At 41.2% G+C, this 26,986-nt stretch overlaps 1 protein-coding gene and 2 long non-coding RNA genes across 3 annotated transcripts in view; 2 read left to right on the plus strand and 1 right to left on the minus strand.

Annotated features, from left to right (window-relative positions):
- LOC110016276 (limbic system-associated membrane protein) overlaps positions 1-26,986 on the minus strand; it is an 828,641-nt gene that overhangs the window by 600,913 nt on the left and 200,742 nt on the right. The gene's annotated exons all lie outside the window — the stretch shown is intronic.
- On the plus strand, positions 161-1,577 carry LOC105356496. Its single transcript, XR_002292421.2, has 3 exons — positions 161-579; positions 981-1,015; positions 1,512-1,577. It is a non-coding gene; the product is annotated as an uncharacterized LOC105356496 (long non-coding RNA).
- Positions 2,029-3,682, plus strand: LOC111948419. Its single transcript, XR_002874422.1, has 2 exons — positions 2,029-2,095; positions 3,451-3,682. It is a non-coding gene; the product is annotated as an uncharacterized LOC111948419 (long non-coding RNA).

Here is a 26,986-nt window from a genome sequence, read left to right on the forward strand (position 1 = left end):
GTTAGCGCTCTTGCCTCACAGCAAGAAGGCCCCCGGTTGGGGGACGTGAAAAACACAACATCAATGGGGGGACCTTTCTGTGTGGAGTTTGCATGTTCTCCCCGTGCATGCGTGGGTTTTCTCCGGGATCTCCGGCTGCCTCCCACCATCCAACACTGTAAACCCGAATAGTCCAATGAGCTCAAAAGTTTTATAATCACTGAACTCAAAAGTAACAAACAAGTTGAGTCAGCTTAAAACCTATAAGCCGATTCAACTTTTGCCACAGTTATATGTTTATTGGACTAAAACATTTTGAGTAAATGAAACCTTGGAGTCAAAATTTATGAGTAATGAGACGTGATGACGTCATAACGTACGCCCATGAACGTGAACTCAGCCACAAAAGTCTTCAAGATGGCGGAGGTCTGATGCGAGTGTCAGCTGGCCCAAGTTGATAACTCACAAACGTCTAGGTAAGTCGTATTATTTTATTTTTTATTGTATTTTATGACTTTCGCCTCTGTATTATATATTTGTTGCTTCTTTTGATGTTCCTTCTAGTATATCCTTTGTATTCATGACGTGCTCCACGAGTTTGTATCTTCGAATATTTGTTCTGAATTAAACAATTATGTATGTTTTGCAGTATCATGTCATCAGAGAATTATTGCTTGTGGTTAAAAGAAGTTGTTGGGGCAAAGTTTCAAGTTTTACGTTTACCGAGTTGGTTGGCGCACATTTTAAATGATCTAACCGTTACTACTAGCTAACCGTTACTACTAGCTAACCGCTAACTAGCTCTGGCAGAGCGGCTGCCACAGCCACATATACGAGTCAGTGGGAATTGCCTTTTTTTCCACTAATTTTTTAGCACAGGCTCTGTGATTTGGTAATCGTTATGTTTTTGTGTAACTTGTATTTCACGTAGTAACCTAATAAGTGCAAATGTGGGCTAAGCTAGCTGCCTTACGCTAACGTGTTTTCGTATTTTCTTTCAGTGAACCGGCGGTGCGTTTGAAAAATAAGAGCGGAGGTAAGTTTTGATTGTAATAATTAACATGGCTGCAATATTTAAGACACAAGCAGCTCCCAGTCCAATGAATCTTCCGGCTATGGAGAACATTTGACCTTATTGACAAATTAAACTATGTATAAATAAGTAAAAATGTTCAAGCTACCTTAATGTTATGTAGCAGTTATTACTTTGTCCTGAATTGGGCTCGAGTTAAAGTACTAAATGTATCATAAAGTTTGCTTAATACTCAAAAACTGTATTTTGGCCCATGGTTTGGTTGTAATTTGTGTTTCACAATGTCAAATATCTTAATATAACTGTTTTGTCTCTTCCTAAAACATCTTCTGAAATATGTCATTCTAGCTAATGCACAAATAGAAAAAAATATTAATATATATCATAGATTACATATTGTGGACAGAGTATTGAGGCTATTGTGAAATGCAGCGGTTTTTCCAAGATACCAGTAGCTTTAAAAAGCTTTAAATGTGTTTTAAAAAAAAAAAATTTGTAGATGTGAGCTGAGTTTCATCGCATCACAAATGTCAACCTGCGAAAACAGTTTTATTTTGACCTTGACAGACAGACGCAGAGGATGCTGATCTTGTTGAGACAGAAGGCAGCATGAACCGGAAGGCTCTATGCGACTTTCTGCACCTCTATGATAAACAGGTGAGGTGTAACTGCATGGCATAATCAACATTATGCATTAGTATAGCTAAAAGAAGGGGCTGACTTGGATCGGTTCATATTAATCACTGAGTGTTTCTATTTCAGTGAATGACTGTAAATGTTTACTTCACTGTAGAAAAAAACATCAACGTTGATCCAATGCATTTGTAAATATGAATTTAATGTCATCTTATGTTTGGTGTTTTTTTTTGAAATAACTGTACAATTTTAAGATTATTAAAAAGACTAGATGAACTGAACTGAGCCAGACCAAAGGGTGCAGTCATTTGAATATGTTTGCCATATTAATTTGTATTTGTCTCTGTGCAGCAAGATAAGACTGCGGATTTGAAACGTATTCCTGTCCTGTACTGGCTTCCCATATACAAATGTGAGGAAGACCCACAGTTCTTCAAAGTTTGGAATGTAAGTACTTTATGATGGATAATGTTTTATTCACTAAATAGTACCTTTGACAGTGTGCTGGTTAATACTCCAGCTGGGTAGGCAATATAACTTAACCAGAAATTCATGCCAAAGCAATGTTATGTGGCAAAGCACATAGTCTCCTAAAATATTGCACTTCAGCTCATCTGTGCTCCTGTACCTGACCGTGGACCTCGCCTCTGGTCCACAGCCATCCCCCATTTCATCTGGATGACGCCAATCTGCTGGACTTTAAAAATGCAGTTGTTGAACTAGAAAATGTAATTATTCTCTAAGATCTTGTACATCGCCTGTCCGTCCTGGGGGAGGAGTCTTTTTTTTAAATTTATTTTATTTATTTATTTTTAAGGAGTTTTTCCTTACTGTGTAAGAGGGTCTAATGGCAGGGATGCCCAGTTTAGTTTAGTCTGTTTAGTTTAGTTTAGTTTAGCCAATACCTAATGTATTATGATTTCATGTTCTTGTACAATTGCCGGTATGAAGCCCATGGAGACGACTTTTGTTGTGACATAGGACTATATAAATAAAATTGAACTGAATCTTTGCTCTTAAGTTGCATTGGAAAGAGGGTGACATTCTTTCCAGCAGGTTGTGTCATTTTTATGGAGATGTTCTGTGCTGTAGTTGAAAAACTGCCCCATAACAAAGACACAATATGGTGGAGAGTTACGAGTGCTAACCGAGAGCATGACATCAGGAAAGAGTTCCAGAGGGTGAATACTAGGTAAGCAGCTGGGGCGGATGGAATTCCTGGACGTGTCCTGAAAGGTGCTGACCATCCAGCACAAGCTGAGAGTTATGTTGGTGAAACTGGTTAGATGGAGGGAGGGGTGGGGTTTGGGCAAATAAATGTGATCCTGTTTTCAGATTGTCATGTTACAAAAGCTTTTGTTTATTTTTTTGTGTACAGTGCCTTATGGAATCATGAGGACTCTTACAAGTAATCTTATTTTGATTTCATTTGATTTCGTATTATATAAGCTCTGTTCTTCCCGATCCTTTTCAAGCAATAAATCAATCTCTGTGACTTTAGTTAATGATCACTGTAGTTAATTAAGCAAATGTGATTTAAGTGACTTTTATGTTTTGTTTTTTCTCTTTTTAATCAATGCATTTCATAATTTCTGTAATGAGTTTGTGTGTAAATTCTTTATTGCTTTGACTACAATCCTTGAAAGCATTAATTTAAATCAACTTTAATAATTTTCTTGATGTGTAATTTCTGACCTTCTCTTAAAATGTCAATTTCAGTTTGTAGTTTTTGCATAAAGTTTTCTTCCCTCAAACGATCAATTCTTTCTTTAATACTACACTGTTTTTTTTTTCATTTGCAGATTAAAGAGTCACCAGAGCCAGACATCAGCAGCACCTCTGTTGGCATTCTGACCGTCAGCAACAACAATACAAGTTCAGTGCATTTCTGTCCGCTCAGTACAGCAGTTGTGGTGGAAGATGAGCTTGTGGTAGGCGACATTCCTAAATGGGTATTTTTTTGAGCGCTAATGTTTGTAGGGAAAGGGCAGACTAAGAAAATACAGTTTTATGTGGGAAAAGTAAAAAAAAAAAGGCTGATAAACAATTTTTGCTTTTCTTGAAATGTAAGAATGCTCTTTTTATGAAGTTGTATAAGGAAATGGTGTAAAAAAGATTGGTGCTCATGTTTTGCTTTTCTTGAAGACTGATTTATTTTTTTTATGGCTTGTGCACTTTTTTTTTTTACACAAATTGTGCTGTGTTTTACATTTTCTAGTACCACAAGTTGTTCAAAGGTGGTGCAGCTCACCCTTTCCACACCAGCACCATAGGAACAGTCTGTTGCTGGAAACGCAAAACATCTGAACATTTTTGAACTTCTTTAATTAACTATAATGCAATGAATTCTGATTGTTAATCAGTACATCCTTGAGTCAGAATTTCCCAACAACTGGCGGAGAGGAAATTTGCAATGTCCATCCATTCCGTGTTAGTCCAAAGCGCACATCCATCAAGCTTGACAGGAGTGGCAGTCCCATGCGATTTTTGGAATCATCATCTTTAAACAAGGTGACTTGAGAAAAGGCTCTTTCCACTGGTGCATTAGAAATTGGGAGGGTGAGTAATTTAATTGCACCAAGCGCCAAATCCTGAAAACAATACTGTCCTGCTGCATCTTGAAAAGATTCCACTTCCAGCCAGAATGCATCAATTGCGTTCTCAGGAGAAAACCCTGCTGTGGCCTGAAGAAAACTCCTTTGGCAGATTTCGGATCCTGTTGGACACTTCTGATGCGGGAGAAAATATCTCTAGCTTCAGTGCATCTGAAAGGTGCCGATTTCATCTTGCAGAATGTCAGAGAGATCATCCACTGCATTAATCGAAGTGTGGCGAGAAACATATGTTCCAATGCACAGTTCACTGTGTTTCTGGTCGTCACAAATTCCGACACTCACATTGCTTGTTGATGGCACCATGAAACTCCTGACTGTGGTCGTGCTTTATGTTTTTTTGTTTCTGCATGGTCTTTGAGGTCTTTTAGGTGGCCCCGGATGTCTGTGTTGCAAAATTTGCAACAAGCCTTGGTCTCGTGGTTTTTTGATGGCACTATCCACGACTAAAGGTCATTGTCGCTTTCCCACTCCTTTCTGTTAATTTTCTTATATTTTGCCAACTTAAGCATTTTCGTGCTAAGTCTATCACTTTCTTCCCAACTAGCTGGCTGTAAAACTACCAAAACCCGCACTGCTGTCAAACAACAATCCCGCCACAGGTGCTGCGCAGAGATCAGGCAGCCAGCAACGCGATTTGAGAGACACGGACCCGGCCAGGCCCGCCCAGAATTAAAACATTTAATCTTTAGCAAGGGTCGCCGTGTTGCCTCTACCAATCAGAGATTCAATTTTGGACTCATCACATGGCTCGCGTGAGTGACAGCTGGCGGCCAGAGAGACACCTGCTACGGTATGAGGAGCCAGCCTGCTCGGGCCTCCTGAAACTTGCATTGTTTTTATTTTCATCGAGTAAATAATTTTAAATCAGATCCCCTGGTTTTATTTTTTACTCTTGGGTTAACTAAGGACACCAAGCTATAAACTGAGAGAGAGATGAGACACAGGCGTCATCAGACGCAGCTTTCACTGCGGGAGCTGAAGCAGAGACTTTCTCTGGAATGATCTCATGAACTTAACATGAAAACATGATAACCATGCAGATCTCTTCAAAAAAATAAACCTGATCTCTCTATATTCTCCATGTCTTCCATGAATTGTAACTGAGATACGCAGACACCGCTCCATTTAGCGACCATCCTCCTAAACCCGGCCGGGATTCAAGCTTTAAAGAACACAATTTTGGACAGGGAAGCCGGGGCGGGTCGGGGAGCGAGTGGGGGGCAAACCCCCAACAACAGGTTATACACAAATCCGCCGCGAAATCTACGGGCGCCGCCATATTGGCTATCGCCATTACTGCGTGGCTGTGGACTGTGACTTACCACTGCCCTCTATTGGATTTTCAATGAAAGCATTTCTCACGCGAATATGACAGGTGACAGGTAGATAAACAATGGCAAAGGAAAGGGAAGATTGGGTAGATGACGTCAGGCAGTGGCCAAAATTGACCGATGCAGGTAATTTAATGACAATTTAATGTATTAAGGCGTGTATTAATTGATGACAGCCATAAAACCGAAAGCTATCATTACTAGCTGTGTTGCTAATATGTTCATTAGCTTGCAAACAACTAAAACACGACTATTTGTAGTAAAATAAATGTTTTTACAGGTATCCAGGATTATTTTATTAATCGCCTGGTATGTGATGAGCTTCAGAATCTGCTGCGAGCAGTAGCAACAAGAATTGAACATGGGGTTATGAAAATTTGTGGGCTTAAGTAGTTAGTAATATGATTAATGAGCATATAACAAAAGGAGTAATACACACATCAAGAGTTAAGTATCTGTTCATTGTTTAAAAAATTACATGTTATTTATCGACACTGCATTGCTATGGAAACTTACAAAGCATCAAGAGTTTGACATTCCTTCACAATTTAAACATGTACAACCATCTACATTGTGGTTTGAAACAGTTGGTTGCTTTGTTGAACTTTTTGTTCAAATAAAAAGTAATATGACCTTCCTTGGCCTCAAAATTAATAACCACATCACACACACTCACTCATACTTCAGGTGTTTCCTTTTTTTATTCAGTACTGTTACGGATTAACAGAGGCTGAAAATTACATAGCCCTGCACATATGCCACAGTGCCACAGTCCTTCATCGGCTTGTTACCGCAGCTGAAACTGTAGTTGTGGTCCATGTGATCTGGCCACTGGATTCCAACATCACATGTTTGCAGAGGCAAATTTTCCAAATTTCCAACATCCACATCTGTTTCCATTGGTTCAATAGCTGAGTTCAGGTGTAGTGGCTGAAGACATCTTTTTTGGGGTGGAGGTCTAGCTGGAGTTACCTAAAGAAAAAAAAAGAGCTGTGCATTAGTAAAACATGACAATGAAGCATATTTAAACTTACAATGTGATGCAATAATATGGCTCTGCTAAGAGACCTACTTACACGACAATCATAGCCCATGAACAACACAGGATATGGATTTTCTCTTGTGGGTTGTCCGTCAGGAAAATGTATCCCACGCACCTTAGAGTGAAACATAAATATACATACATTGGTTGTTGTAAATACTTCTGAAATACTTTGCACATGCACAATTCCATTTTACCATCCTATTTATTAATCTCTGGAGGGGGTTTACATATAATATTGTTCTTTTTTGAGGTGTAAGGGGCCAAAATTGTTGTTTATCCCCATCCTGTTTAGTCTACTGTTGTAATTGAAGTACTATGTGGATTTTTTTATTTTTTGCAAGAATGAGGGATATGTCTATTTGACATACTAGTTTAATTATTTAATAACACCAATCACAGAATAATCAAAAAACCAATTGGTTGAGTACATTTACCCATCCATCTAGCAGAGGGTTTTTTTACCCAAAGAACAGCAACGAAGACAAACAGTTAAGCCAATTATGCTCAGAAAGAAACTACAGTAACTTAATTACAGATCATACAAAGCAGTAAAAACAGAGCTTCAGTCTTGTAAAATCATATTTTCACAAATCACACATGAAACTTCAGCTGTGTTTTCGCCTGTGGCTAATAATGTTAGCATCTTAGCTAGCGCTGTTATGTCGTATGTTTACACCCTCTGCGTGCAACATGTGGCATTAACAGATAGAACAATCAAAGCCAAACGTACCACAGTATTCTTGTTTGCTGTGAAGCCATCTCGGTTTATGTATTTCATCCACTTTTGACGCACATCTTGGTCCTCCGCTTGACCAGGTTATCTGTGTAATCCATAAGGCCACACGGGCAGTCGGTGCAGTAAAGGTTTGTGAATTTCACAAACAGTCTTATTCCAGGCCTGTATTTTTACACTGCTGTTAAAGCAGCCGAAAACACAACAAGTTCTTCCCGGCATCGTTGAAAAGAAAAAAAATGGACAAACTTTTCGCATCTAAGCTCGCTTGTAAGCTTGCAGCGAACGTCTGCAACAGCCGCTGCGGGACCAACAACAAGCTACTTCTGCTACTTCCTTAGCAGCAGAGCACCGCAGTAATGGCGGCGCTACTTTACTTCCGGGTTTCGCTGAATTAGTGTATATGACAGCATCTCTGCCTGGTGCGTTCACGGAGCTCCAGTGCGTAGAACATTAGCAGAATTCTAACAGTCACACAGCCTAATTTAGTCTGCTAATATATTTTCATGAGAGAGAAAAAAAAAACCACCAAGCCGACCCTAAAACTGCCCAAATTATGCCTAACCGCCCAAAGCCCTTTATACCTGCAAATTTAGAACCAAAACCGCCCAATGTGGCAACACTGGTTGTCTTGTGTAGTGTAGAGCTGCTCAAAGAGGCTCCATGCGCTCTGCTGCCAACTAGCGGTCGGAGGGTGAAGTGGAAAACAAGAGTCAGACACTGAAGGACGCTCAGAAATAATTAAAAAATATCGTCCTGACAGCATTTTGAATCAATACAAGTAACGCCAAATGAATTATCGCGATATTTGCCCGAATCATTTTTTTCTTACACCCCTAGTAAGCATGTAAGAAAAATTACACAAGTGATGTTGAAATTCCACAATGCATTATAATCTAAAATGGCCTACTGCAGGCTTACATAAAAAGGCACTTTTGTCATTGCAAATCCACTTGCAGGTATTGGGCTGTCATTCAGGACTCTCACTATGTATTTATATACATTTTTTTAGAAAATACAATGCCCTTCCATTTTTGGGATATATGTTCAAATGCACCCTTATGACATACCTCTGGAATATTAGAGTTTGGTGATATGTTGAGGCATAATTCTTACAGAAAAAGCTTATTACTATCATAGAAGTGCACACTGTTGGCTAAATTTGAGCCTGCAGGAGACAAAGAAGAGCCCAAACTCAGCAAAAACCTTTCCTTCTCTTTCTTTTGTGAATTTTGTTAGCATGTCATCAGCCCACGATGTAATCGGTAGCTGTATGATAAAAGCATCCTGTTCCTCAGTGACAGTCTGACAGCTTCTCTAGCCAGAGCCTATCTGGATGAGAGCTGAATCTCAATTGCCTGCTCCTGCTTTTACACTCACAGAAACAAATAACCTGTGGTCATGTCTGCCTGTTGCCTTTCAGCTGTCCTTGTTTTTTTCCTAGAGAAGAACAATTACCGGAAAAATTCAGTGGGGAAAAAGTGCTGTATCACATTTTGGTAAACAGAATTCAGAGTTAACAAATTGCTCTGCTGTGTGAGGCACCTACAGAGGTACAAACACTTCCATGCATATGTGTTTGAATTTATAGTTTGTAGTAAATTACATGGTGCACAGATGACTTTTACATTCTAAAGGTGTTGCAGTACATTTATCCTTAAGTCACCATGAAAATACTCTTTGGAGTCTTTGATTTCAAAGCTGAAGTCAGGCAGGGAAAAAAGACAGGAGAAAGACACGTTTCTCTGCTGCAAGGCCTTATTAATAATCAGGACACACACAAGCACACACCTTGGGGAAGCTCTGTATTTATTTATTTATTACCAAGACCTTTATCTTTTTATTATGTCTGGTTTCTATTCGAATGTCATTGAATTTTGAGAAAAATGGAAAAAAACATAAATTGTTTTAAATTTGTGAATATTAAAAAAAAAACTACCAGAAGCAGGAAGAAGGACAGCATCGAGGTAGATCTTTACACACTGTCTTCTAGTGTGCAGCATCAGAGCACAAAACAAGGTATTTCATTTTTTTCTTATCTTCTGCGACCCCTGCAGAAGGAGAAGGGGTCAAACATCATTTTGTAGATGTGATACTTATCCACCAAGGATCAGGAAGTGAGTGCACTGTGGCTCCCTGCCCAGATTATATGCATTGTCTAAGATTTGAAATCCATGATTTGGTTTAAACTTTAAATGTGAAGGTGGGGAACTAAAACATTCTGTTGGATTGGATTCTTTTTAGCATAAACCTTTGCTTAAACTGAGTATCTGGTAAAAAGATTAATGTGATTCAATAATTCTGTTGATATTTTTATGTTGGGAAGCCCAAGTTTATCTACGTGGAAGAACAATGGTGAATGAGGAGTTAACCAAATATTTCCATTTAAACATTTGTTTGTATTTTAATCCCTAATATCTCTGATAAAATGACCCCTTAAAAGTACGTTATTTTCCATACTCTAAAGGCCTTTTTAAAAAGCAAACAAACAACAGTGTGCCTTATAATCCAGGGGCACATTATATATGGATTTATTCTAGTTATGTTTACTGATATTGAAGTGGTTTGAGAGGTGCACGGCAATGTCAAAATGTTTGGTTGGGCGTTATTGTGAATATGCTACTGTAACTAACGTGCAGGAATGTCGTACTGTTTTTTTTTTAAATGTTAATATTAAGGTTGGGAGTTAACGTAGTCACTGTATGGTTTGTTTTAGCGGTAGTAGTCTGTTTTTGTACGTGCTGCAAACAAGGTTGGCAGTCAAAGGTATTGTTAATATGCCAACACGGCTAACGTAGCGTATTACAAACAAATTCTAGAGTTATTGTAAAACACAGTGAAGAAAGCCTGACTGACTGCTTAATGTGCCTTATGCTTTAGTGTGACTGTGCCTCATATATGAGTTTGAAAAAATAGACAGTTCAAATAGACTGTTGTTAAAATAAAATATGTCCAACACAAGAGGCCCTCAGCTCTCAGAAAATAGACTGTTCATTGCCTTATAATCCGCCCTATGCTAAGGAAAATATGTTCAAAACAATTTAACTTATTATTGTTGAAGTATAGCTCTCAAGTGGCAGTCGAAAAATTTATTATTATTTTGCAACCAGTGCTATGGAATCAACACATCACCAAACAAAGGGAGATCTAATGGAAACACACAAATAAATGTTTATTATCATTAGTGACTAATGGCAAATCACCAGCCAAAACTCCTTTATTTTGTTGCTTAGCAACATCCTAGGTCTTTGTAAAGCCCTTGAGGGAGTGTGTTACAAGCTATTAAGCTGCTCAGGCATTATGCAATTACACATGACCAGCAAGTCAATGAAGCGCATATCAAAGATATTTCTTTATGACAAATACAAAACAAAAATTGCTCTGCAGGCAGTCTTTGCTGCTCCAGAGCTTGTTTTCCTCTGTTGTCATATCCTTGGATTTTTAAATGATGAAAGTTAGTTTGGATGTATGCCTGTTTTTGCCTCACCTTTTAAATTGTTTGGTTATCTGTGCAGAGTTCTCTGGCTTTTGCATGAAAGTGGCTGAGGTCAATTTTAATACTTTACTAGCCTGAGAGAACACAGAGGAACATGTGGATGCTTACAACCTCTTTTCATACTGAATGTAAACTTTTGCAGGCATTGTACAACCACCTCAACAATCTTTGATGCATTAACTCTATGGTAAAAAAAAACAAAAACAAAAGTAGATCACACTGTTTCTAATCCAGCATACTTTGGCTAAAAGTTGGGATTTATGAGTTGTGTGAATTGGATGGCACTTTAGCTCAGGCGTTGGAGCAGGTCGTCCAATAAGGGTTGGTGGATCAATCCCTGCTCTCCCCAGCCAGCCGCCGTTCCCCAAGTGCGGCTAATCTGCAGCTCACTGCTCCCCCAGGGATGGGTCAAAATGCAGAGCATAATTTCCCCATTGTGGGACAAATAAAGTATAAAAAAAAACAACAAAGAAAGGATTTGCCATTCTTTTACCAAAACGTATAAGCATATTTGTCTAAAGAAGATATCATGTAAAGGTACCTAAATTAGCAAAGGTAGAGATCAATGTCAATTTTTTATGCCTTATAGATGGATAAAGGCAATCTTCAGGAAAAAATGGGCAAACCTGTGCAGGGCTAGCACAATATATCAAGGTCGTAGATCGCTCAGTGAGTCTGTAGAGTGAAAATATTCATGTATATTTTTGTGTGCAGGCATGCTGCAGGCGCCAGGTAGTAATGAACACATAGAGGACATGCAAGGGTAAGTAGTGTGAGATACAGGCACGATTTTTCATTCTTTCAACTAGCCTGAATCCTGCGGACTGTGCAAGGGGCCTGTTATAGCTATTGATAAGTGCACGCTCCTTACGCATACACTGACTGTTAGAATTTAGAAGGGACGTGCAGAGACCTTTCTGTTCACACCCTCTGTAGCTGCGAGTTTTGCCCCTACAAGATTGGCACTGACTGTCTTTTTAGAAGAATTTCCCATCCAATAACAGACCCGCAGACATGCCCCCTCTGCGCATTCACACTGCTCTCTTCCTCCTGTCCACTTGCACATCTATGGTGTTTCATGGCTGCCATTTATTGAACGAGCGCAAAGGCAACTGAGCGACTGTATTCAGGAACTGAGTGGGCGAACCTTACAACTGCGCAAGCACAATGCTAACAGAGCGACCCCGCATTTTACAACTGCACGGTTGCAATCTTAGCTCCTGCGTGCTTACTGTGTTTGTGCGCAGTGGTCGGGGGGTGGGTTTGTCACTTGAGGGCGGTAACCTCTCTGATTGATCTGATTGACCAAAATTTGAATGTGGAATCCAGCGAGGCAGTGGGGCGGGACTTTCATTTTTTAGAGCAGGGTTAGCTAACACGCGGCTCTTGAGCTGCATGCGGCTTTCGGCCAATAAGCATGCAGCCCTTTGCCACTTATCATATTTTCTGTATACCGTGTTTTCACGACAACATGGCGCACTTAAAAGTCTTACATTTTCTCCAAAATGTACGAAGCTCTGTATGGTGCGGGGCGCCAAATGTGTTGTTGTGTGAGTTTGGTAAAGAGGACGTAGGAGAGAACAGCATTAGAACAGTAAAGAGGGAAGGGTGGGCGTGAAAGAAGACCAGAAGTGCAGGTATGTGCACGTTGCAGAACAACATTGTTTTGGAAACCCTGAAACTGCCGCCTGCAAAGAGACACACTACACAGGTTATACTGCAAGCTATCAGCTACGTGGGGGAACATGGGAATCGAGCAGCTGTGAGACAATTTAAGATGAATGAATCCATGGTTCCCAAGTGGAGGAAGCTGGAAAACGAACTCCTACAAGTCAAGAAAACGCAGCTGAGTTTCCGCGGAAACAAGGCGAGGTGGCCGGTGTTGGAAGATTGACTCGAGCTGACAGTGACTAATTCTTTGACAGGAGTAAGCTTGCAGAGGAAATGAAAATTTAACATTTACATGGAGGCCAGCTTGTTGCTTTCATTTTATGAAACAGTGCAATCTTTCCATCAGGGCAAGGACTACGATGGCGAAGTAACTTCCAGCAGATTTCAATGAAAAGCTGTCCATCTTCCGCTCCTTTTACTGGGATGTAGCGTCAAACATACTGCATATCAGTGTGGTTTTCAAGCTGCACCATGGCACACACTAAGGTTCTACAGAGGGTCATAAAAACTGCCCAAAAGATTATTGGCTACCCTCTTCCCTCACTGAAGGACCTCTACAGCACCTGCTGTCTTGGGAGGGCACGCAACATCATGAAAGACTGCACACACCCAGGACACCGGATGTTTAAATGGTTGCCCTCTGGAAAAAGACTAAGGGTGGTGAGGTCACGGACAAACAGACTCAGAGACAGTTTTTTTACAACAGAGCAAAAGCTCTTATGAACACACACATGCTTTAGGTTCTCTGGGAGAAGGAGGAATGTATATTTTGTACATACACCTGGTGTGCATATGTATATTGGTATATATATTTGTGTGTATATATATGTATGTATGTATTTATAGATGTATATATTTTTATAGACTTTTTGTATGAAAGATAATTGTAAGCTGTTTTATTATTATTATGTTGTTTTCTTCTTTCTCTTTGCACCAATGTGGGACAGTTCGCAATTTTGTTGTACTGTTGTACCAAGTGTGACTGTACAATGACAATAAAGCTTTATCTTATCTAATCTTATCTTATCAGGCTATACCACATTTTGTGAATGGATTGTAGATGCTTGGGCTATCGTGTGTCTGCTTACACTGTTCTTCATGCTGGATGCTGAGTGATGACTGAAAAGAAAAAAAAATCACAACCAACTCAGATTTGCTCCCGCTGCCTTTTTAAAACACACACTAGCATGCATGTTTTGCCGGGATTTTTTAACGTGCCTGCGCTCTAAAACTTTGTGTTATATACAGAAAAAGACCCATGACTGATACTGCACCCTATAATCCAGTGCACCGTATGGTCATGAAAATGCCGTGCTCTGGCTCTTTCCCTCTTTTCATATTTATTTGGTTTGGTTTTTTTTTGCCTCTAAACCACACTCAAATCCATCAGAGGACAGAAACAATTAATAAATAATAATAATAAAATTAACCCATGTGCCTGTGAAGGGAGGATCTGACCTCCAGGGTAGCCGCTGTGTTAACTCTGACAAAGCTGCATTTGATGTGCGTATTGAGAGCGGACACTTTCCTTGAAATAAACACAAGTACAATACTTGCTGTTGTATTAGACGGAGAGGAGGGTGTTATTGGAAATAATATGGCTTGTTGGCTGTTTTTTGTGTCTATGTCTTGGCAGGTCAGTGCGTGGTGTGGCTCTTTGACTATTACAGTTAAAAATTTCGTCTCTTTCTGTCAAACTTTTTCACCAATCCTGTTTTAGAGGCTTTAATAGAAGAAAAAACGTCAGATGTAACGTGGATTAAAATGTTAACGACCCAAGACCAAGGTAAGAAAGTGCAGCGGGTTTTTTGTGCTGCAAGTTTTTCTCATATGAAAATCACTGCATTCGTCAACGTTTTAATCCACGTTACATCCGCCGTTTTTTTTCTATTAAAGCCTCTAAAAAATGAAAGTCCCGCCCCACTGCCTCGCTGGATTTGATATGCAAATTTCGGCAAATCAGATTAACCAGAAAGGTTACCGCCCCCAGGTGAAAAACACACTCCCTGAACACTGCTCAGTTAAGCAACCGTTCAGTTGTAAAATGCTCGGTGAGCATTGCGCCTGCATGGTTGTAAGTTTCGCTCATTCAGTTCCTGAATACACTCGCTTAGTTGTCTTTGCGCTCAGAGAGTAAAGGGGATGGGGCATAGGAGGAGGGGCTCCAGTATGTGTTTCAGGGAGGGGCAAGATGATCATATTTTTTTTATTTTTTATTTTTTCATTTAAATTCTGAATTATTATTAATTGGTGGATGCTATTGATAAATTGTCATTTCAAAGAGGCTTTCACACGGGACAAAAAACACCTTTGACAAAAAGAGCACTTTGGGCATCTGGGCAAGAAGGGCAGGTGCTTGAGCCTCTCAGCCTCCTCATCTGCGTGTTCCTGGAATTTAGGACAGTCGGAGTGTAGTTTGTGTGAACGTCCTATGGGCACTTACATATGCACATCCTGTTCTTGTGGCATTTGTGCGTGGTCATTAAGGAGCCAGTACCTAACTAAAGAACAGAGTACAGTGTAAGGGTACCATACGACAGCATCACTCTTACGTTATAAGGGCATGTTATTTACATTATCCTTACAAAGACTTCCCAATATGGTTACTACATAAAAATGGAACATACCATTATTGTGCCTGACATCCTTAAAATGACCGCACAAGCCTGAAGAGAACTACTATACTCACCTACACTCCTCTGTCTGCAACCCTCTATGGCCCCAGACAACCCTAAAACCTGCAGTGCACCCATACAGGTCAACACTGTACGACTGCGTGTGACTTAAGGCCTAAAATCCAACATGATTATTGATGATTTGTTATAGAAATATTGGCCTGTTCTCCCATTATGTGGATTATATCAAAGCTACTGCCAAAATAATCTCTAAAGCAAGTCTGAACTGACTGAAAGGGAAGAAAAATCATGGAACAATGCACAATTCAGCTAAATGTTTAAAATCACAATCCAATTAGAGACTTTTGACCTTTGTAAAAAGTTCCCCTTGCTGTTTAGTTAATTTTGCCAATGGGTAAATCTTTAGTCATCAGCAATGGTCACTTATTACCTTAGCAGATAAAAGGACAAAGAAAAGATAGCATGCCACCAAGCATGGATAAGTCTTCCACACAGGCAGGCAGTGACAGAAAAATGTCTACAGGAATCATCCACTGCCCTTCTTTTTTTAACGCTCTCTTGTAAAACCACTGGTTCAGTCTCACCATACAGATCACATGTCTTTACTTCAACTGGCTGAGTAACTGAAAGCTGGTTTGATGAGATGTGAGAGGGGGCTGAAGGGCAAACTCGTGTCGCTGCTATTAATCTGGATTTCACAATAGCTTCCTGCAGCCCAGTGGACTGGATCATTCTAACAGAGTGATTTCTGGCTTCAACAAGCTCTGACACTCCTTTGCTGCTACACATCAGATAGGAAACCTAGAGAAAAAAGTAACAATACTACATTTTTTTTAAGAACTAAGTTCTGCACATAACCTATTCTGCTGCTGACACTCAATATAAACAGATTTATTTCAAATATTGTTCTCATTATTTAAAATGATGCAGGCAGCAACAAGCATGTGATTTTGGGCGATTGATTTTAAACTGCTAAAGATAACATAAATAAGAGACTAGAATAAAAAAAAAATTATAGGAAATCACGACACAAGAACAGTTTCTTCCCCTCTGCAGTCAGACTCATGAAAACTTTTTAACTCCACCCCCCCCTAAACCTTTTCACCTATATGTCCAGTTACCAGTCTACTACTTGCGCCTTGATCATCCTCAGTTTGCACTGTTGCACATTTCTATCTATTGTTCTGACCATTGTCATTTTTTATTTTGCTTACTGTTGTTCATTTTTCTATTGTTAAGTGTTTAATGTCGCATATTAGCACCGCAGTGAATTCCTATTCTGTGAAACTGCTCCGTTCACTGAAAATGGCAATAAATACTCCTTAAATCCAAATGAAAAAAGGTAAATGTTCAAATGAAAAAAAAAAAATACTGTAGCGTCCCACTGACGCAATAATGAAGCGGAGGCGACCGTTTCTAACCGTGAGGCTTTTTAATGACTTAGGAACAGTTACTGTCGGCCGTAACCACGCCAAATACAGCACAACGATAATGAGAACTTTCCATCAACGTGTCCATCCTCCCCCACCCCCTCATCCACCCACGACCCCTCTTTTATTGTCTGCTCCTCCGCCCATTCTCCCGCTCATCCAATCACACTGGAGCAACAATGTAACACAGAACACATTAACAGAGCCCCAACAACGTTAGTCGCTACAATACACAAAACACAACCTCCAATTGGTGCAAAAATGTAAACAATGAAACACAATGCAAAGACATGCCCCTCAGGAATAAGTCAAAGATTCTTAGCCCTTTGGTAAATTTTCTTTAAATAAGCAACAACAAAAAAACTACCAATGGGGTAAGGAAAGGGGGGTGAAGGCAGAGGAGGTTGAAGCCATGCTGAGTGCTTAGCTAAGGCTAATGGTGTTTAGCTAAGGAGAAGCGATTTACTCAGCAAACTTACAATAAAGTGGACAGCAAGCGCTTAACACAGTAGTGTATTTGCTAGTATACTTAAAGATGCTAAATGTGAGTGTGAATATTAAACCAGATAACACTTAAGTTAAGTAATAGTAATCAGGCTAATGTAATCAGGCAAATGTCATATAAGAGCACACAGTCAAACCACGATCAGGCACTGGATTACGCTCACCCGGAAATGTTGTCACAGGGGCTTTAGCATTATATTCAGTCATTGCCCCTAACCACAATTTTAAAAGGTCGTTTAAAGCAAACAAACAATGAATAAGAAGAGAAAAATGAACACTTGTGTTTCTGACAATGGCTTTTGTTTATTCTGTGATGGTTAAAAAGTGGCAAAAGACTCTTGGTGGTAAACAAGTAAGCTACAAATGTGTGCTTTTTTACAACTAGTAAAAAGAAAAAAATACTTTTGACGCATAAATTCTGGGATCAAAAGGAAAAGGAATACTTCCTATAAAGTCGCTATACTCCACATGAATCCTTTAAACTTTTCTACAATCTCAACAGATTTACTACAGCTTGTTATTTAATGATTAATCTTATTGTTTGACTCATGAATTAGCGGCTGGATAGCTCAGTTGGCTGCATACAGTTGGTTTCCCAGGGTGCGAGATGAGCTTCATCCAGTGTGGTCAAATAGTGCTCAATATGCAAAACAGATTTTTCGGGGCCGCAAACATTTATTCTTCTTTCCTTTATGTATATTAATTTCATTAAAATTAACAAAAAGCAGACTAAAATTGGGACTGCTGATGATTGTTTTCATTTTGTGTCAAACAGAAAAAAAGACCGATTGATGCTAACCTAGTGTCATCTTTGATCAACACCGCCCCACAACGCAAAGTATAGTAGGGAACTTGAACAAGTTACACTAACACTTGTTGCAATACCAATAAGGTTCAATTTTAAAAAAATAAAAGTTTTGAAATTATTTTGTAGACAGACATTAAAAAATTTCCTTAAACAGCCAAGTACACTGACATAATGGGTTTAATAAATATTAGGAAATCTTCAAAGTGAGTTATATGGCATGACATTTTTAGGAGTAGACAATATATTCAAATGTAAGACAAAGAACAAAAGAGAAGAATTAAAAGCCTTGACTTCAACAACTTTGGCCTCTAGTGGCTTTTCAGTGTTGAAAAAGCTAGACTAAAGAAAAAGTTAACAGTTCATAACATATATTAACATAACATATATATAGGGTTGATAATGGGCCTTTAATTTCCATAATGTGTCATTGTGATTCTGAGAGCAGTAATTCAGTTATCCTGCTACAGATCAAAAGGAAGGATAGAGGGATCAGCTGCAGACCGCTATTAACGTTCCTCAGACTTCTCTTGGACATGTAAAATGCACAAGAGAGCGTCCTGGAGTGATGTAAGATACTTGGGAATGGTGGGGAAAAAAAGAGTGCTGCACACTGAATTTATTAAGGCTCAGCAGCCGTCCTCAGAGACAGCGATAACCCCGCAGCGAGCTGAATGGCACCCCAGTGAAGATGCACAGCTTTACTCCCCCTATAGTCTAATGGGATTATAAATACAGCTGCTTTGAATAAGAATCACATCATCTGTCATGACTTGAAGACACATTTCAACAAAGGGGGAAAAAAAGTGCACAGCATCTAACTGCTCCAGCAGAGCACATCAGAAGGCCATTGAGAGTTTAAAAACATTACATGTTACAAATTCATTGCAAGTTCTCACTGAAAACATTTCACACACATTTATGGGCAGCTTCTTTTTTCTTCAAGCAAACACTGAATATGAGAGCTCAGTGTGCACAGAGAATACCAAGGCCTGCCAGAGTCTCTGGAGTTCAGCCAGCAGCAGTTGTGGGAGCTTGCAGTGGAGAACCAGGCCCTCAGAGAAACTGTGAAGACCTTGAGCAGCGACACTGCTCGTCTCAGAGACATGAGCGGTGTCTTTGCTCAGGGAGGAGCGACACCACTCCTCCCTAATTCTCCTTAATTCGAATAAATCTCTTTTATTACCACTGAACAGTGATGCGAAGCAAAGAATGACGATACCAGTCAAATCAGGCAATATCAAATATCTAAGTATTTATTTTTCCTTAGTGCAGAACTAGTGCAGCTAAACCACACCCCATTACTGAAAAGCATACAGGACGATCTAACCCGCTGGGTCAACCTGCCTCTGTCCCTTATGGGCAAGGTAGCCAAGGTTAAAATGAAAATCTTACCCAAGGTTAATTATCTCTTCTCAATGATTCCCATACAACCACCACTAAAATGGTTCAAAACATTAGACTCATCCATATCAAGCTTTTTATGGAACAATAAACCTGGAAGAATTAGTCTAAAAACTTTAAAATCTGCAAAAAGCTGTGGAGGATTAGAATTACCTAACTTGCACAAATACTTTTTTTCAAATAGATTACAATACATCTTAAAATGGTTAAAAAATAATCCAGAAACCAACTCGTGGTTAGACTTGGAACAGGCATTATGTGGAAAGATCAACCTGTCAGATCTACCAAACAGTTAAAATAAAGGACTGTTTCCAAAGTATTAATATAAACACGACTTTAACAGCCTGGTGGGAATTTCTCAAAATATCAAAATCATCAATTCAACCGTGCAAAATGACACCCATCTGGAACAACCCCGACATCCTCATAAACAAAAAATGATACACTTCCCAGCTTGGCAAGCAGGGGGCGTAACACAACTATAGCACGTAATTATTGATAAAAGATTCATAACTCCCCAGGAACTACAAGACAAACATTGAATAAATAACTTATTGAAATTTCAGCAACTTAAATCTATTCTTACTAAAAAGTTTAAATACAAAGACATTGATTTAAAGCTACCAGAGGTAGTTACCTCTCTGATTAATTATTCAATGAATAAAACTCTCTCCAAAATATACAAATTCTTATGAAACCTAGATAATAATATTTCACTTCTGATAATAAAATGGGATGCAGATTTGAGGATCAGCACAGATGAAAGCTTCTGGTCTAAACACCTTTAAACTGACAAAAATTCCAAACTTGTAGCTATTCCATTTCAAAACAGCACTTTCTGGCTCCTCTCTCTCTGTGTGGGGTGGGTTGTGGCGAGACCTGGGGGGTCGGCGCCTCTGTTTTATTTGCACCTTGGACATGTAGGGCCCTTGGTAGGGGGGTTGCTTGGACATCACTGCCAGCAAGCAGCAGATGTCCTCTTAGCGCCCTACCCGCCAATTTTAACTGCACCATAGACATTTAGGGCACCTTGGTGGTGAGGGTGAGGGGACATCACTGTGAGTAATCAACAGATGACCTCCCAGTACCTTACCCGCCAATTTTAACTGCACCCCCTTAGTACACACACCCTTTACTCATCAAAATATGCATTCCAACATAAACACACACATGCACTGAAGGAATTTATTTTTTGTGGTTCTTATTTCTCCTAGGCTTTTATCTTATCTTTATTTCATTGAAGGTTTTCTTTCAGGTTTACTGTGTGTGTGTTCCAGTCATTTCAATTAAAAGGGACTTCCTGATAATTGCATATTTAAAGAGGTTGTGATGCTGGAGCTCCAATCTCATCCCCCTGCAGGAGAAAACGGTCTTTGATCTTCTGAGGCCATTTGGTTGTAGGTCTGACTTGGATCATAAATCAATCATCTCTGAGACTGATTTCCATCCCTGGGAATCGCCACAGGCATCTGCTCCCGTGTGGGGAACAAAGGTGTATTGTCTACTGTATGTTAAGAAGAGCCGGCCACATGGGGGGGCCACCTAGGGAGCCATTTGGTTGCGGGACCATGTCAGTCTGGGAGGTGACTTCAGACGCGGGAAACAGATGCTGACTCCTAATATGGACTGACAGAAGTAGGCAGGCTCCCTGCCAGCCAATCCGAGCGTCCAGAGGAGGAGTCTGGACGCCATGCTGTGTTACGAAGGAGGAGGCTGAAACCGACATGATAAAACAGCTGGACGGAGGAACTTTCGCTGTTCAAAACAGGCTGACACGTTAAGACGTTTGTAATTTGGCGCTGTGCAAGCTGTGAAACTTTTGGAAACCGGATATCTGTTATATTTTGTTTTACTCTGTTTTTAGAAATATTGTTAGGGAAATAAATGTGTTAATCTTTAATCCGGCCGAGTTCCGTGGTTTCTCCTTCTCGACTTTTTTGAACATGCAACAAGGAAAGTAATCTCAAAGCGACAGATTATTATTTCCAACATTAATTGGTGACCCCTGAACGTGAAAAGTGGGGAAGGAACGCGGATCGCAACGCGGATTAGACCGGTTGAACCGGAACATAGTGGTTTATAACAAGATCTCTGAGACTTTCGGCAAAAAGTCGGTGACGCTTCCCCCTCACGTGGTCGATTTCCCTCGGGGCCCCATCATCAACAAGGTAAGCAGGAACCTGTTCATAAATTCTGCATATTGACAAGGTTATTCTCTTAGTGAATAACTAAAAATTGTGGGGAAGTGGATTGTGTGAGCGGCATAGCGCACCTATAAGTTTTGTGGTTCACCCTCCTGAAACAGCAAATTGGACTGAGGAAATTTATGAAATTGAATTTGAGGAAATTGTGCAGGTTTTGTGTCTGTTCAGCCTGTCAAAATTGAATAAACACTAAATTGGGAGCGTGTGATATTTGGATTACCTTAAAATTTAGTAGGTTTTGCGTCTGTTTGAGCCTGTACAAAATCCCGTACGAAAAAACGGAGTTACTATAGGAAATAATTTTGCGCGTTTTAGGATTTTCGGAAACACCAGGAAGGCGGCGAACCTTCACAAATTATTTTTATGCGGAGAGAAACCACAGAGAGATTCACAATTAAAATGAAAGGTGCACTAGACAGAAAAAATGAGGAAACCGGTGTATTTTGTTTTGACGACAGACCACGTGACGAGGACAATAGCGGTGACGGTGACTTGAATGATGCTGAATGGGTGAGAATGTATGAGATTTTGGAAAGCCAGGTGTTGGGTGGAATAGAGAAGAGTAAGAGAGAGAAGGAGAGAGTGAAATTGCGTGATGTGTGGGTTCAGATGGATTTGAAACGGACTGAAAGTTGGTTGACATTTAGTCAGCAGTTACGAAAGAATGAGGATTGTGTGATGAAACAGGTTCGGGAGTTGGAGGTGAAGGTAAAAGAAGGATCATGGATGGAAAGGATAGGAAATAAACGGAGACACAAGGAAGCTGATGAAATTAGACGCGTGCTTCATCAGTTAACTCTTGCTGCTACAGCATTAGCTGTGGTAAAGGCGGAGCAGGAGAGTCATGAACCTCCTGTGAGGCCATCTTCCCCCAAAGCCCCCCTCCCTCTTTACCCTCCCCTTCCAGTAGGAACAGAAACCCCTCCTGTTGCTTTTCCCCCTCCTTATGCTTCACAAAACATGTACCCAATGTTGAAAATTTGTGGTGAAGTTGCTTGTGACATGGATGAAGATTTAACCCCTGAGGAAAAACAGCATGTAGCCCTCATGCTGCGGGAGAGACGATCCAAAAGGGGTGACAAAGGAGCAGACCTCCCCCGAGATCTCATGAATCCTCAGCCAGAAACCCCCTCTGGGCCATGGGTAAGTTATGCAGGCGCATGCCCTTATCCTGACTCTAACAGTCCTCCAGTCTCACAGGTAGGAGCTGAGACACCAGTGATTGACCCTCAGGTCCAACAGATCCTGCAAGCATATGAGAACCGCACAGTGCATCTTGAGAATGCATTGCAGCGCCTGGCAGGTCAGTATCAATCACCAGCTGAATTCAAAAAATGTCAAAGGTTGATATCTCTAGAACAAAAAGGCGACAAATCTGAGGAGGAGGAGGAGGAGGATGAAGACTCTCCATGCAGACCACGTCTCCCTGTCACCAATCAGGATTTGACGCAGGTAAGTAGACTACAATACAATTTAAGACCCAGAAAAGGTAAGAAAGGTGGGGACTCAAAACATATGTTTCCTATGATAGCGACGGGAGCTGGTGTGCCTATTTATCAGCCCCTTCCGCTAAAGGATGTGTCAACTCTTGGTGAACGTTTACCACGTGTGGCGAATGGTGGACGTAACTTCCTCCAGCAATTATGTACAGTTATGCAGGGTCATGTTCCCTGTATGGGTGATTTGAGACAGATTTTGGGCATAACAGCAACAATTACTGAGATCCAGTCTATAGAACAGCGTGCGGGTGTGCAGGACCTCCCGGACTCCACTCTTTTAGTGGAGGTTCAAGGTCCAGTTTTTAATACCATCAGAGAACTTTTTCCAGATCCACAGACTGCAGCTCCATCCTGTTTCCCCTTCACAGGTAAGGACCCCAACACATTTTACTCAGAGTGCGTCCAGAAATGGACAGACAGCACGGGCAGAAATCCCAGCCTGTCACCTCCTGAGACAGTCATGTTTAGGACTGCAATCCTGGCAGGATTGCCTCAGGATGTGCAGGATTCATTAAAAGCAGACCCAGACTTGATGGCGAGTGATGAGGGTCGTTTCAAAAGGCATTTGGGTTATCATTGCAAAGCACATTTGGACAAAAAGGACAAAGCGGAGGGAGAGATTGAACAGCTAAAAACACAGTTATTGAAACTCCAACTAGCACAGGCTCGTAAAGAATCCACTCAGGATAAACAAGATAAAAAGCAGGTTAAAAAAGAAAATAACATGATGAGTCAAATATCCCCAGAACCAGCAGCGATTATATGGCAGGCGCCGGTTTACGGAGACCGAGGCAGGAGAAGAGGTGCATATCCTGGAAGACGTGGACCGCCCAGGGGACCCCCGCCTGCAGCAGCTAGAGATGAATGCTTCATCTGTGGCGCTCTGGATCATTGGGCAAAGGTCTGTCCACACAGAGGTACCCAACAGCGGCAGCATGCACACTCCAGAGGCAGGGGGCGTGGCGGACACTCACGACCGCTCCAAGCCCCTCCTCCACCTTGGCAGGGACCACAGGAGTGGCAAACCGGACGATACCACTAGGGGTGCCCAGGAGCCTTGGGACCACCACTTGGTGATGCAGGAGCCATGGTCCCTTTCAAACTCAGAGGTAATCATATTATGGGATTAGTGGATACTGGAGCGACTTGTTCCTCTATAAACTGTCAGTTACCTACATCTGCTCTGACAAATGAACATATGAACTTTGTTGGCTTCTCTGGGACACCTCAAAACCTGCAAAAGACCATCCCACTCACTTTTGAACCGGCTGGTCAGAAGGTGAAACATTCATTTGTGCATTCACCACATACACCTGTGAATCTGGTGGGGAGGGACATTCTTGTCAAAACAGGTGCCAGCATCCTATGTTCTCCAGATGGGATACAGATCACCTTCCCGAATGGACATGTTCTGACTGGATGCCATGCCACACAATATGAGGGACCGTGGTTGCTGCAGCCTCAAAGCACAGCCAACCCCCACTGCTGACATCTACTGGGCCCTGTTGGATCCGGAGACTCCTGAAACGCCAGGTGTTTTTTATGAATTTCCGGTGTGGAAATCCTGGATCTTGTCTTTGAAGCCATATTTCTTGCCTCCAGATGAGCTGCACTGAGAGGATGATCAACTATATCAGGAAGCATTTCATCAGGTTGAAGGCCACACGTGGCATTTAACTTCCACTGATATATATATTGGTCCGGAGGGTGTAGCGGCTCATTGTGTATTAACACACACACAAATGCAATGGTATCGGATGTTAGACACAGCGGTGCCACACATATCATTAGCATTATCCCCTGGTCATGAGGCTCGGCAACTCGGACCCATGACTAAGAGGGGCGTGAACAACACAGACTGGCAGGATTGTGCTCATTCAGGTGTCCAATTTTCTCCATCTACAAAAATGTACAGAATAACTTTGCCTTTGACTACTAACTCCTCAATACTGGAGCATGTATGCATTGCCAGACATCATGGCAGGGAGAAGACGGATCATGAAGATGCAGAGGGGTTATTAAAAACACTCCCTGAGTCTTTATGGTCTGTCGGTCCATTTGATGTTGGTTCATGCTCCACCATTCCCCCGGTGGAGATTCAGGTAACTGCAGGAGCCAAGGTGTTCAGACCACAATACCGCTGGATGAAGGATGCAGATGAAGGGATGGAGGACACTTTGACTGGTTTGTGGAAATCTGGTGTTATTGAGCATTCGCAGTCGTCATGGTGTACTCCTTTGCGACTGGTTTTGAAAGCAGATGGTGAAACATATCGAATGGCACATGATTTAAGGGCTGTGAATGATGTCACCATTACTCCAGTCCTTCCTGTGCCTGATCCACATCGCATGCTGTCAACTTTAACCCCGCAATGTGTGTGGTTCACTGCTATTGATTTAGCAAATGCTTTCTTTTGTATTCCGTTACATGAGAACAGCAGACATCTATTTGCATTTCAATATAAGGGCGTCCGATTGCAGTACACTCGCTTGCCACAAGGCTTTAAAAACTCTCCTGGCATTTTCAATCAGTGTTTGAAATCTTGTCTACAGGATCTTGAGCTGCCAGAAGGTTGTGTTTTGCTGATGTATGTTGACGATCTCTTGCTAGCAGCTCCCACTGCTGAAACCTGCCTTCAGGCGACGAAAGATCTTCTCCTGAAGTTGTGTAATTTAGGTTTTAAAGTGTCTAAAAAGAAATTGCAATGTTGCAGAAGGGAAGTAACATTTCTTGGCAGAATTGTTTCTAGCACGGGATCATCAATGTCTACGGAGCATAGAATGTCTATTTTGCAGCATAAACGTCCAGAGACAGTCAGAGACATGTTGGCTTTCTTAGGTCTTTGTGGTTACAGTAGACATTTTCTTCCTTGTTTTGTAGAACGCACTGCCCCCTTGAGGTCAAAAATTAAAGAACAGGGTGTAACTAACCTCACAGCCGTGTTAAACTGGACAGCAGAAACTGATGAGATTTTTGTCACATTAGTGCAGGACATGGCATGCGCGGCTGCTATCGCACCACCAGATTATACTCAGCCGTTTTATCTTGATGCTTCTATGACACCCACAGTTGTTAATGCTGTTCTTTTTCAGAAGAATCAGGGTAGACGGGATGTGCTGATGTATTGTAGCATCTCCCTGGATGCTGTTGAAGCCCGCGCACCGCTTTGTACTTGCTATGCTGCAGGGTTAGCAAAAGTCATTCCAAAAACAGCACACATTGTGATGTCGCATCCTTTGATAATTTTGACAGAACATTCAGTCACATCGTATGTTGCGTCATCTTCTTTTACACTGTCATCTTTGAGACAGACGAGGCTCATGAAAACTCTGACAGCTCCAAATATTCAATATCAACACACGGGGATTAACATGTCAGAGGGAATTTCTGTGGACCCTCACTCTTGCTCTGTAGCTGTGGCGAAGGAGCTGCGAACTAGGCCTGACTTGGAGACAAAGCCTCTTCCAGCAGGAAGGATTTTCTTTACAGATGGTTGCTGTTTCCGCTCCAAAGCTGGACCCCTTCAGGCAGCAGCTGCTGTGGTTGAGTTTTCTGGAGGTAAGTTCATCACTTTGACTTTACAAACTTTGACAGTTAAGCCGTCAGCACAGGCAGCAGAAGTTCTGGCCCTGTGCCTGGCCCTTGAAGCTGCATCTGGAGAGCAGGTAACAGTATATTCGGACTCTGCTTATGCAGTGTCGGCTGCGTTGTTGGATCTCGCTGCATGGAAAAGGAACTCTTATCTTACAGCAAGAGGTGAGCCCATAGCTCATAAGGATCTGATGCAGCGACTGGATCATGCGCTGCAAATGCCTTCCAGAGTGGCGGTGGTCAAAGTTCCGGGTCACAGTAAAGGTAATTCTTTAACAACAAAGGGAAATAATGCTGCTGATGCGGCTGCGAAGGCAGCAGCAGGGTACAACCCCACACTTCAAATGGTAAGTGTTTACACACCACCTGAGCTG

The sequence above is a fragment of the Oryzias latipes genome, chromosome 13, assembly GCF_002234675.1.
Source record: "Oryzias latipes chromosome 13, ASM223467v1".
Taxonomy (NCBI): Eukaryota; Metazoa; Chordata; class Actinopteri; order Beloniformes; family Adrianichthyidae; genus Oryzias; species Oryzias latipes.